The following is a 12,871-nucleotide window of genomic DNA, read 5'->3' as shown; positions in this document are numbered from 1 at the left end:
AAGCTCAAGAATAGTAGTCTCGCTATTAGTGAGAATTCTTCTGAGCCAGTTCAGTTGGCAAGAAGAAAGCTAGCCAAATTTGCGAAATTACAAAACTGACGATTTAGGTTGCAAATTTACCGACTGAATATTAACGGCAAATGCTTCATATTCGATCATGCAACTTAAAATGTTCTGGAAGTTGAGAAAAAATAATCCAGAGAAATTACAAAAATTTTATTGGCATCAATAGTGTCACCTGCACATTTAAGTTATGTACCAGAAATTTACTTTGAAAATTAAACTACTCACGTTGAAACTTCAGGTCTCGTGGAAAACAAAATGTAAAAAAAAACAGCTATAACTAGGAGAAACTTCGTCACTAAAACAGTTATGGTTACCGACTCCTGCAGTATCAAAGGTAAAGTGGACTAAATCATGAGCTTACTCTAAAATGTTCAACGTGCGATTGTCCTAGGTACAGCCAATCACCGCAACTTACGGAGGCAGCTCAGCGAATGACGATGCCGAAACATATGTTTAGACCAAAAAACGCAGTCTGAGTTGTGACATTAAGCAATGCAAGCGTGACGTTTTGCATTGCTTAATGTCACAACTCAGGCTGCGGTTTTTGGTCTAATCATATGTTTCCGCTTCGTCATGCATTCGCTGATCTGCCTCCGTAAGTTGCGGTGATTGGCTCTCCGAGTGTTGTGCGTGAAAGTAGACTTACAGACAGTTTTTAGAGTGTAGCCTCTAGTAATATCCATTTATGTAATCGTTATCATAATTAGCCTTTACCATTTCTCTTCTCCTCACTACGAACGGGCTCCTCCATCATCTCCGCCAATTCACAAGAGTCCGCGAAACATCAGTGACTGAGAACCACTGCTCTACGGGTTCAGCCGAAATATTTCTTGATAATTATGCCGACTACAGAAAAGATAGACACTTACACGGTGGAGGTGCCTTTATTCTTGCAGAAAATTGAATTCCGAGCACGCCAGTGACAATTCGAAAAGTCAAGGTAGAAACTGTTGTACGAAATGGGCTTAGACGGGAAACATTTTTCGGTGGTTTCTTATATTCGTTTACTAAATTAAAACGGCGAAGGTTTTGATGAATTGATACAATACTTGCGGCTACTAGAGAATATGTTATTTTGTGGGGTGGTTTTATTCTCCCCGACTTAACTTCAGAGGGTGGCAAGAGGTCCTGTTCAGGAAACTCTCTTCTCATCCGACTTAATGCCATTGATAAAGGTTCGATCTAACACAATACGTCACGGGCGGAATGTGGCTTTATAACATAATGTATTTGTTGTTATGCAAATTTCTGGGAGCGATTAACAACGTGTGCTTGTTTCCTAGAATTTCTTACTGTAAGATTGTAATAGCGGTGTTAATTCATTCATAAATAAACAGAACACAGTGTAAGAAAATAAAATTTTTTTATTATAACACAAAAGTGTATAACCAAATAAGAAGTGAACTCGTTAGTTATTTTTTGTATTTTTAGAAGAATCAAATAAGATCAACATTGATGAACTCTAGAGCTTGTTGATATAGTTACGACAAAAATATATAACCTTAAAAAAAAAGAAAAAACAAACAGGCCAAAAGAAATAAGACAGAAAATCCAACGGAAACGAAGAGCGTAGCTCCGATATAGTGATAGAGGAGGAGCGTCTAACAAAGACAGCTTGGGGTTCTAAACTCGTCAAACACAAAGTTATAGCCAAAAGTTCGCGGAGCGCGCCAATTGGACGTGGGCGAGAAAAACGCGAAGTCATCGTCGTGATTGTCCAATCGGCGCGCTCCGTCAACTTCTGCTCCAACTTTGCGTTCGACGAGTTTAGGGCCCTTGGTTAAAGTTAATACGAATTTTCATAATACAATAATAGAGTCCGAAACCAAGTAGAGCAAGCAGTTGGCCGCCGAACCAAAAAATGAGCCCTAAGGAATTTTTGAGTCTGTAAAATGATTCAAGAAGAATTGTATATCTGTTTCTTCTATCTCTATAATTGACCAACTTATCTTATGCAAACAGATGAAGTCACCATATCTCAATTAAATTTTTATCTGTATTTTCTAAATCTACTACCACAGGCAGTTTCCAAAACGCCAAACTGTTGATGAATCATGTCATTCGCTTATAAAAATAATGCGTAATATAATAGCTTTGTTACTACCAGAACTTGATGTGCAGAAACCAATTGACCCATTATCCGACTACATTGAAGAACTGTTTCGGAACATGTGTAGAATATTTATACATGCTTCTTAACAAATCATTAAGTAATAAAAAGCTTCCAACAGAATGGAAAATGGAAAATGGCAAATGTGGTGCCAATACACAAATGGGAAGCTAAAATAAGCGCGGAAAATCATAGGCCAATTTATTTAACGTAATAAGGGTAGCGATGTGGGTTAGTTGGTTCATACTGACGAAAAGGCAAACAGCGCGCAGAAAACGGGGACTAGAGGAAGTGCAAACAGGACAAGCGCTGACTCTCAACTGAAATTTAATCACAAGGAAACAAAACAAAGAAAACAGCAACTCCGCCCACGTCACATGACACATGACACGTTCACCGGGAGAAGTGCCCCTGTGATGTTCCCGGAAGACGGAAAGTATGGTTCGTAATCGTCGTGCGTGCTTTGAAAGCGAAGGAAGTCACAGAATTCACGAGTGCGCAACCAGAATCCACGGTTCATGAATGCGCTGCGTTGGTTTCGGCGATCTCGTTCTGTTTGGTGCAACACGGCGATGCGACAGAGCTGAAACGTTCGGGGTGTGTGTAATGCGGTGCTATGTGTGTTATGCGGGGTTGACGTACAACGAATCCAGTCCCGTCGTCGTCAGCTGATCCAGTAAAACTGGCCCGGGAGGACGCAGCGAGCGTTTTTAAAAGCTCGCTGCGTCCTCCCGGGCCTCCTTCCTTCCTCCTTCGTTCCATTTCAAAATGTGGAAGATTCCGGACGCATACCGTGAGTAAAAAGCTGCGGGCGTTTTCAAATAAATTACGTCGTTTTAATTGAACATTGGACTCCGAATTGTTCTCCTAAATCTGCCGTTTTTATGCTTCGTGTTGTTGGACTGGGTTTGCGCAGCGACGTGTTGCGCTCGTCGTGCGGTGTGATTAAATTTGGGCAAGATTTCGTACCTGTCTACAGATGCATGAACTGAGACCACTTTTTACGTAGTGAACGTGGTGCTTTTTTATTTTGTGTGTCTAGTTCTGGACGTTAGGTGCGCCCGGTGCGAATCTCGATGCCCTCCGGAGCGATATGACAAGAACGTAACTGGACACGTTTGTCGCTACGCGAATGCCCGATTGCCTCCAGCCAAATAGCATTCCTTTCGGGGCGACATGGCTGCTGGAAGGCTCACTGTCGGGATCACGCATCTGACATTTCCGAAAAGTCAGCATTTGCACGCGCAAACAAGCAAAACAAACACAAAAAAGCACGCTAAGAAAGCGAAGAGGAAAACGAAAGAACCGCGATATGAAAGCCAAAACCCCGCGTCGCTTCCTATCACTAACACCTGCGACAGCTGCTAAACACACACTACTTCACTTCAAGAAGTCTCACTCAAGCACCTGGGTCAGCACGAAACACTGATCACTTCGCCGAAACGATTAGTCGAGGTAGGCGAGACAGGCGGGAGCAGCTTCGGCGGCCATGAAAGAATGGCGAAGCTTTTGTTTGTTATGGTATGAATCCAAACGGAAGTGCCCGTCTTGTAAACCTTTTGTAAAGAATAATAACTCTCATCACATGGGTTATTCTTTAAACGTAAAAATATGCCGCTCAAAAGGAAATTGCAACACATAACAAAGGTTTAACAACCAAGATCTAAGCTATCAGTCAAACTCTTAGCCAATGAGAGCCGATTGGGATTAACGTCACGGAATCCCAACTTCGTGGCGCGCGATTTAAAACGGGCGAAATAGCCGCAAACTAAAATCAGTCTCACGCAATAGATATTGCTGTAAATTTTTTTTTTCTCGCGGAAAAATTGTTTTTTGACATGCTTGTCCCAATTAGGCTGTTTAAAAAAAATATTTTTTTTCTTTGCACTTACCCTTTAAGTTACCTTATTAGAAACTTCCGGAAGGGCTCCGAATCATCTCCATCATAGCGATTTTTTGAGTGTGAAGAACACTCCAAAGTCCGGTATGCTGATGTCCAAAGAGTGCGGTGAATGCTATTCCCATCTATACTTTTCTATGGTGACTTTTACCACGTGCGCAAAACATATCCTTACGTTGCTGCGCAAGGTGAAGACATCAACTGAAAACATATCGAGTATTTTTTTTTTTTTTTTGCGGAACATTTGACGCAAAATATTATGCAGAAACATTTTGTAGTATTCCGTTGTTTCGGTGCATCCCTGATAAAATCTGAGGGTTTTACGTACAAAACCAAAAAGGGGCATCTGGCGCCTCCCAGCCCAGCACTGACGATCAATTGCAACCCGATGGAGATTTTTAAACGTGCAATCAAAATCTCGATGCACGGCGCCGCCTTTAACACTAAGCCGCCGTCAGATTGGGGGTCCTCGGCATGGTTTCAAACCCGGGTCTGGAGGTCCGTAGGCCGGTGTACTGCCTCGTAGCCATTGAGGCAATTTGTTCTTAATAAAAAAAAAAAAAAAAAAAAAAAAAACTTTACACATTTTGTTAGGTATTTTTTTTTTTAACGTTGCAGGTTATTGTAGAAACACTGGAGGCTTCGCGAGGCGTTACCTGCCTCGCTTTCTTTATCCGATTCCTAACCGTGTTTCTGGCAGTAAACATCAGCCAGCCGGGAAGGCACTCTATCCACTGTTCTAAACTGGGATGTCGCAGTTGGTGCGAAAATTGTAACGATTGCGTCAACCAACTCGTCGCCCATGACCGGTGTGCAAGAGGTTTGAATGGTATGTGATATAAACAACATCTACAAGTCCATCATTTCGCGGAAAACTACCTCCGAACTTCTTAAGTATGGAGTATTGGTTTTCTCACCAATACCTCGCATGAAATAAAACATCTTGGGAGTTGTGGAATGTACGTACAAGTTAATAGAATTTGCAAAGGCTATAATTATTTGGCGCATTCGATAGAACAGTAAAACCTGGCATTAGTTGAACGCTATGAATGTTTTTTTTTTTTTCTGCGTGTTTACTAATTTCAAACACGATATAGATATTAAAATAATAAAGGAAACTATAATGAAAACTACCCAGCGGAAGTCTTTCGAAATGTGTCGAGAAAAACAAAACTTGATATGATCTGTAACTTGAGATTTTGCAGTTAAATAGCTGTAAAAACACATTCGACGTTTAGTTCCCTCTAAATATTTAACGATGCATTAAAACACGCATATCAAGATCAGACAAAAAATACCGAAAACATTTGTCCAAGGGCTCAGTGAGGATCCAAACGTTAAATAGTCATGTCGTATTACACCTGAGACTGCGGTGGAAGAAATCGGAAGAACTTTCAGTAGAAGGAACAGACACAGAGAACGTCTCAATTGAGACGTTCTCTGTGTCTGTTCCTTCTACTGAAAGTTCTTCCGATTTCTTCCACCGCAGTCTCAGGTGTAATACGACATGATTAGCTACCACCAGCTCGCCTGCACTCTCACCGTCTTTTCGTTAAATAGTCAGTCTAATACTACGCTGCCTTTCACTTGCAGAGCGAATAGGAAACTCGGGAACGTTGTAGCTATACTAAAATTTGCATTACGTCTGACCGCAGCCAACGATCCAATGGAGGCGATCAAGCAGCCCCACAGAAATGCATCGTCGCCACACCTGTTACCGGCTAAACCGACTAAACCGACTAAACCGTCACCCGCTATCCGGTTATCACTATCTGAACCAATCACGCACAGAAAAAAAACAAAAAAAAAACGCAGGATTGTGGCGCATTCGCTGTTTCCGATTAGCTTAGTTGGGGATTGCAAACACATGAAGACGACGAGAGCCATTACGATAGGCTATTTGACGCCGCTCATACACTTGGCTGCCTTCGTACTTGTTAAAAACCGAGTATATATATATATATATATATATATATATATATATATATATATATATGTATCCCGGTCGGTTTTAATCACAAATCTACCGAGCATGTCTTTTTCACCCGCGAAAACAGAAGACTTGGGACGGCACCGATAAAACTGTCCTCTCTGACCTTTGATGTTGACAGTAACCGAGAGTGCAGAATGTTTTAGTTTTTTTATGCATCAGTATTCTTGTTTTTAAATAAACGCAAACAACGATGTATTCAAACCTATTCTACGTGACAAACAGTGGAACTTCGGCCGTAATCAGATCTCGTAACGCAGTTTTAAATCACGCACTCCAACAAGCCTACGTTTGGTACGCTAATTTGTGTTCTGAAGTTGCGAGAAACACACCGTGCTCGACACTTTCGGGCGCATACTGAAAGAAAGTGGTCTCTAACGAGCACCTGCGAGCGAATGTTTTCTTTCGCCTCAGGCGACGACCCATTTGGAAATCGGTTCTGATGTAAATCCGAGTCGTTGCCATGGAGACCTGGAGTCCCCGGAGACCGGCCCGCTCGTGTTGGGCTTCAGGAATCCTCACAAGTTCTCTTCCCCGCGTGGGGATTACAGACTCTTCTCAAAAACAAGAAAATACACAATGCATTTTTTCTTTCGGCCTTTTCTCTTCTTTCTCCAACTAAAAAAGAGGTTCGCAGTAATTTGTCTCCGCTTTATGGCGCCTCCAGAGAATGCGGGCCTGTTACCCTAGCGGTTCGCTGCTTAAAACGCCGAAGGTATAATCGAATTTGGGCAGACGTGTTGAGGGCTTAACTTTCTTTCTCTGTGCCCAAGCGCTCGTCCGACAACGCCTTAACTACCAAAATACTCTTACTAGCAATCAAGCGCAGACTACGTGTTTAAATTTAAAAAGTAAAAGTATGAAAGGAATTTAGTATCCACGCATTTCTGGTGCGGCGAATATAGGGCCTACATTTTTCTAGTGTTAATATTCTTTCGATCAATTGGGGCTTCCTCACGTAACCCTATGGGTTTGCTTGTCTTCAAGACGCACTACTAACATGCCGTTCATTGCTTTCCCATAATATAATATGCTTTTCTTGCATATTAAGAACCGCATGAAAGGTTCCACGCATAAAAAAGGAAAGAACGCACAATTAAATGTCTATATTGTCTTTCATTATAAATTCAAGCGCTATCAATGCTTCAACCCAATGGGACTAGTTAAGTTATACTAAAAGCGCTAGGTGACGTTATGTCTTCTGTTTATATGCGTGTATTACCGTCAACAGATCCAGCCAAGCACGAAAAATGCGTCGCGACATCGAGTTTTTCATATGTTCGTTTGTGTTTGTGTGCCAACGAGCATTTGCGTCTGCTTGGACAGGACGAAACGAAGTATACACTCTAAGAAAAAAAGTAAACGCTCCTGGGTTTATTGATCCTCAGTGGCCGTGAGGGCCGCTTGTAATTCTGTCTCCCAGTCCGGACCTTCAGAACATATCGGTTGTATTGAAGTTTTTACATCTATTTTTTTTTTTTTCAAACGAGCAAGCAAATCCGTAAGAAACAGCGAAGTTCCGGAGCAGTACCAGCAGTGCTACGTACACCGGGCTAAGATAGCCGATTCCAGATTGCGGAAAGACGTGTCGATGTTGACAACGTAAAGGAAACCACGGAAACTGCGTCGAAAACAGGCAGGTTTTGCTTCCGGGTGCCTGCGTGCCTTCTGTGCTGATATTGGTTCTGTTCTCTCATACCGAGTGCCTACCCGCAATCAACGTGGTTCTGTATTTCTTCGTGTCAGCAAAAAAGCAGCCACATCGCGATGGCAGTGTTGAGCCTTCAGAACGATGACTGGGATTCTCGCCGATTTGATGGTGTGTACGCGTATCACTGGTGTAACAGCAAGATTAGGTGAAGTAAACTGACGGGCATCGATTCCATCGGTCCGGCCGTGAGCGAAAGAGGTGGAGTGTCGAACGTTGACATTATGATTTACATTAAAGAGTTTAAGACCGCTTGAGGGATTACGGTGCAAACGATCGACCAGCGGATACCCATGTTGGAACGCTTGTCTGTACCAGTTCATATCATACAGTGGCGAATGTGACTGTCGTCTGCAATATCCAGTTGTTCCCTGCCCTTGAAGTATAACGGAAAGTACGTATATTTACAATTTGGAATTTCAACATTAAGAAAGGATGGTGAAATCGCAAAAAAGATGTTATCCTTTATTTTCATGTTCAAATACACTACGGTTCCTTGAGAAACAGCCCTCGAAGTGGCGCGCTGGGACAAGTCCTAAAGGTTTTCGAGCTCACTACGGCGTAGCTCCGTGAACATAACACCTGTCACAAATCGCGGCTTTGACTGCATTCATGTTGATCGAAAAGCGATTTTCTGCCTGTGAATCATCGCTTCCAACTGAGTGTATACACCCTCTACAGAGATTAATTCAAGATGACAGTCAGCCTCACGCGAACAGCACACAGAAAAACAAATACTACGACAGAAAAGCTGCTTACTACGTACAATGCGGGGAAGCAATCAAATAGCTTGGAACCGCAGTGGAGCGGCGGCTTGTTTTTTTTGTTGTTTTTTTTTCCTTTGAAATATTTACGGCATCAGCGTTTACTTTCTACATATAGATTCATCCCCTGAGCGGTTAAAATTACTTTGGACGTATGTCATCACTGAAAAAAGAATCAACATGCTGGAAATTATATATATTGCTTAGGTGATCACCGAGAAAATCCGCACCTTCGAAACGACGAGTATAAAAGGCGGAAACGCAGAACGCCGAAGTAGTAATCCGGCTAGTGTGCTGTTGTGGTCCTGTTTCTATGTGCTGGGTATCTGCTTACGCTCGTTGTGTATGTGCAGCTGATGTTTGTGGTACGCGTAGTGCAAGGAAGTCGTCGGCCGGCTAAACCTATCCAAAATCCCGTCAATATGCGCAAAGTGCGAAACCGATGTTACGTATTATACGCCAGTCACGATATCTTTAGACAAACACACGCTTGCTCTGCTCTGATTTAGGAACATATATTAAGCTCACTCGTACATACCTGAGGTCATCCGCAATCGGCGCTCGATGTTTTTCTTCCGTTGCGATATGCACCAACGCGAGCACCCGCCGACATACACTAGCAAATTCACCGCGATCATGCTTTCGGTGAGTGTCCAACAGCGCATTTATCAACTCACTGCCTTGCTCCGTTTACCAAGGACATAACAACGGGCATCGATAATCACCGAGTTTCCAGTAAAGACGAGAACCAAACGCCAAACTCCAAACACTTCGAGCGCCGCTGTATTTACGATACGAAATTTTATTGTGTCATAACGTTATGCACCATGTATTCTCGCAACAAGTTATTTTTGATCGGCTGTACAACTATCAACGACCGCGAGCACCACGGGAATTTGGACTCCAGTCGAGGAGGTTTGTTTTGGTTTGGCGCAGGAGGGTGAGAAGGCGTGAAAAAGGGGCGAACGAAGAGAGCCTATGGCTTGCGGGGGCTACGGGGCTGACGTCATGCCCAATTCTAATGTCTTCTAACTTCCTTAGCGTAATGTATGTAGATGTTTGATAATAAAGGCAATAAAGGTGCCCGAAGCGCAATGTTGTGTGAGCAAATAAAACTATTTTTGTGGGACGTGACCTCGGCCATATTTAGCGCCACCTAGTCTAGCTACTTGCAACTACACTGCTTGATTCTGCCATCTGGTGGCGAGCGATTTAATCTACTTTAACGCCTCGCGGTGCCGTGCAGCAATCAGCAAAGTAGGCTGCTTCGAGTTTGATTTTTCGAGAGCGGCTTTTGTTTTCGCAAATGGTTTACCACTCCTCCGTGATGTGCGGTGCTGATTAAGAAAGTGTGGCTTGAGGAATATCAACGGTGAGACGAACTGCGCAAAGTGGATGGGTATGTATGTTTTAGATGGTTGAGCGTGTTGGTTTCTAATTTACGATAACGAAAGAGGGACACTGAAGACAAGCAGACAACACAGGTTTTCGACTTTTAACAAAACGTTTTCTCATTGCAGTGCTGACGACGAAAAGACCGAGTGACTGCTTTCAAAGCGCAGGTTATTTTACCTGCGGGGGAAGCTGGCTTCGGAAATAAATGTAGTTCGCGGAGAGGTAGTGTTACTCTTTTATTTGATGCTCATCTCGCCCCGTACAATAGACCTAGCGTCTTACTTAAGCCTTATTGAGCTCAATTTGTTCAATTCGAGACCGCCAAATTGAGATAGAGTCGACGGAGGAACTCTACTTTCCTGCTTTCAGGACGAAAGTTTCAGCCTTTCTGAAGGAACATGTGTTACAAGAGCGTTTCTCCCTTTGGGGACCGACTATATAAACACTTTTCTCCAAGAGTGTAGTGCGCCGAGGCGCTCTGGACTCAAGGCGGAGTTTTGTTTCCTTTGACACCAATTTCAAACAAATGTGCTACTGGATGCTCTCCTTCTTTAGAGGACGTCAGATAAATCGCACTTTCCTATACTTTGTAATCAACTGACGCCATTTATCTGTGGGACTTCAAAGCGGAGTCACCTGTGCAGTTCTTATGTGGCAACCGACCCCTGCAAGCATTCATTGGTTCCGTCGGCGATAAAGTAACGGCCAGCATTATATAGCCATCCACATGATTTACCCGCAGGTAAAATTTTCCATCAAAACCATAAAACTCGTGATGTAAAAAATCTCTGCAAAACTTACCGTTCCCTACTGAAAAAAACCATTTGGCGCCTGTATGAAAATAAAAGGGTCCATACCGGTAACAGTTTAGCCATACCGGTCACCAGTTTGCCAAAGGGGTCGCCCGTATGGCTCAAAGGGGTCCCCCGTATGAGCCATAACGGTCACCTGTTTGCGCAAATAGGTCACTTCTTTTGCAAACGGGTCACTCGTCGGGGCAAATGGGCGACTCGTTTGGGCAAAGTTGTCACACGTTTGCTCAAACCGGTGAACATGTTGCACAAGCGGGTGACCGGTGACCGTTCAAACTGTACCGGTTTAATCAAACGGCTCTCGGGAGCCCGTTTATTATTGAACGTACAGATCGGCGGCCTGGGCACGCCTAGCTGTTTGAGCCGTGGCAGCCAATGTTTCCGGAAGGCTGGGAGCGCCGGTTCATTGATTTCAGATCGGCCGCGTAATGCAAGTAATTGTATTTATATTTTAAGTGCGCTGATGTGCGCTTATACTGCGACTAAAACTAACACATTTTTTTTATTTATTTATTTATTTTTATTTTTTACGTAAACGCGCGACGTTGGTGAGCCGATATTTTTGACAGAACTTGAAAGCTTTGTCCATTTTTTTTCCTCAATTTTCTTATTCAGCTCGAATCTCTCTCGCAAAAGACGCGACCGCATGAAAGAATGTACTTCTAGAGTCCGTTTCACTTCATTTCAAGACGCGGCGAAGGTAGCGCGAACACGTGTCTGCAAGAACATCGAGCATTGCGAGAGCACGCCCGCAGTTGCAACAGTCAAATTACGAGCTCGTGCTGGGTGCTTTTTTGGCTCGGGCGCAAGCCGAGCTCATGGCCGACGCCATTTCCAGCCTGCGCCGTGCGTGCTGAAATGCGCGCGTTTCGCCTGCTTTCCAAGGCTGCAAACGCGACGTGCAATGGCAACTCCAAGAGAGAAGAAAAGCGCGTGTACAGCCACGGCCACTCGATTAGGACTCCCCTTGGGAGCGGCCTGCCGTATGCCTCACTCCGCCGGTGAGAGCGATAGTTCTACTTTACCCCGCAGCGCCAGCCGTGGCGCTCGTTATCGATGAGAGATAGAGTTCCTTTCGGGGGAGCATATCGAGGAACTCTATATTTCGTTTCACGTTATTATGTGCTTGTTAGCCGCGCGTGCTAATAGCGTGAGATAGTTGCTTCGAAGGAAGCCTCGGCGGCTGCATGAGCGCTCGTGCAGCGAGTGCTCCAGTCAAGGCAGTAAAGGCTAGACGCTCGCGCTAGCACAGCGTTCGCGGTTAGCCCATGCTAAGGTACGACGAAATATAATGAGAGAGGAGCAGTACGCCCGGCCCGGCCCGGTGTGGCTATTTAGATTTTTTTTTTTCGTGAAGCCGCAAGTCTCAATCGAAACGAGTGCCAGATTGCATGAAAGATGTGACAAATCTCTGTAGAATAAAAGAATATAATTCTTTCTGCGAAAAGCTCGCTCAGCTCCAGGCTGCTCGTTAAAGCTGCACTCTGCTGACAGTATTAGCGAATTGTTGTTTTCTTGTTCCCGTAACCGTTGCCCCGTTTCTATTACCGCTGTAATATAGGAGTTATAGTTGGATATAGCTATAGGCCGTATGATTTCCGGTTTTAACCGACTCTCGAGCACGCGCGAGCTGTGCCATTTATTCAACTGTGAAGGACAATATAAAATCGGATTCCGCGTAGATAACTTCAGCAATATAAACTTCATTGTTCACAAAAAAAAAAAAAAAAAACAGATCAAGGAAGTCATATAGTTCACAAGCGGAGTACCTTTCGGAAAAGAGGCTTCCGCGAAAGCCTCAATATATTCTCTAGTGGGCTGTTTAGGTCACCAGCCCAGTTTGCCAAAAAAAGTCTGAGGAGTTTTCTGAGAAAAAGCTTTGCAGAGCTGTTCGGTGTGGTTGGGGTCTCGGCAGTTAACACACCACATCAGCGGGCAGTCCATTAGGTGTGGAAGCACAGCGCTCGAGAGGACCTTGCAAATCTTTCCACAGCCACGAATCTCTGCCGACTGTAGAGCCCTCTCGACAAAGGTGCAGACGAGCTTGCACAGCCAGACAGCTTCAGGTCGTAGATAGCTGAGTCCTCCTTGGTCAAAGCTAAACATCGACTGATATGCTCCGTCAC

Source organism: Ixodes scapularis, unplaced genomic scaffold (assembly GCF_016920785.2).
Source record: "Ixodes scapularis isolate PalLabHiFi unplaced genomic scaffold, ASM1692078v2 PGA_scaffold0__279_contigs__length_252992795, whole genome shotgun sequence".
Taxonomy (NCBI): domain Eukaryota; kingdom Metazoa; phylum Arthropoda; class Arachnida; order Ixodida; family Ixodidae; genus Ixodes; species Ixodes scapularis.
Note: the sequence above shows the minus strand (reverse complement) of the source record.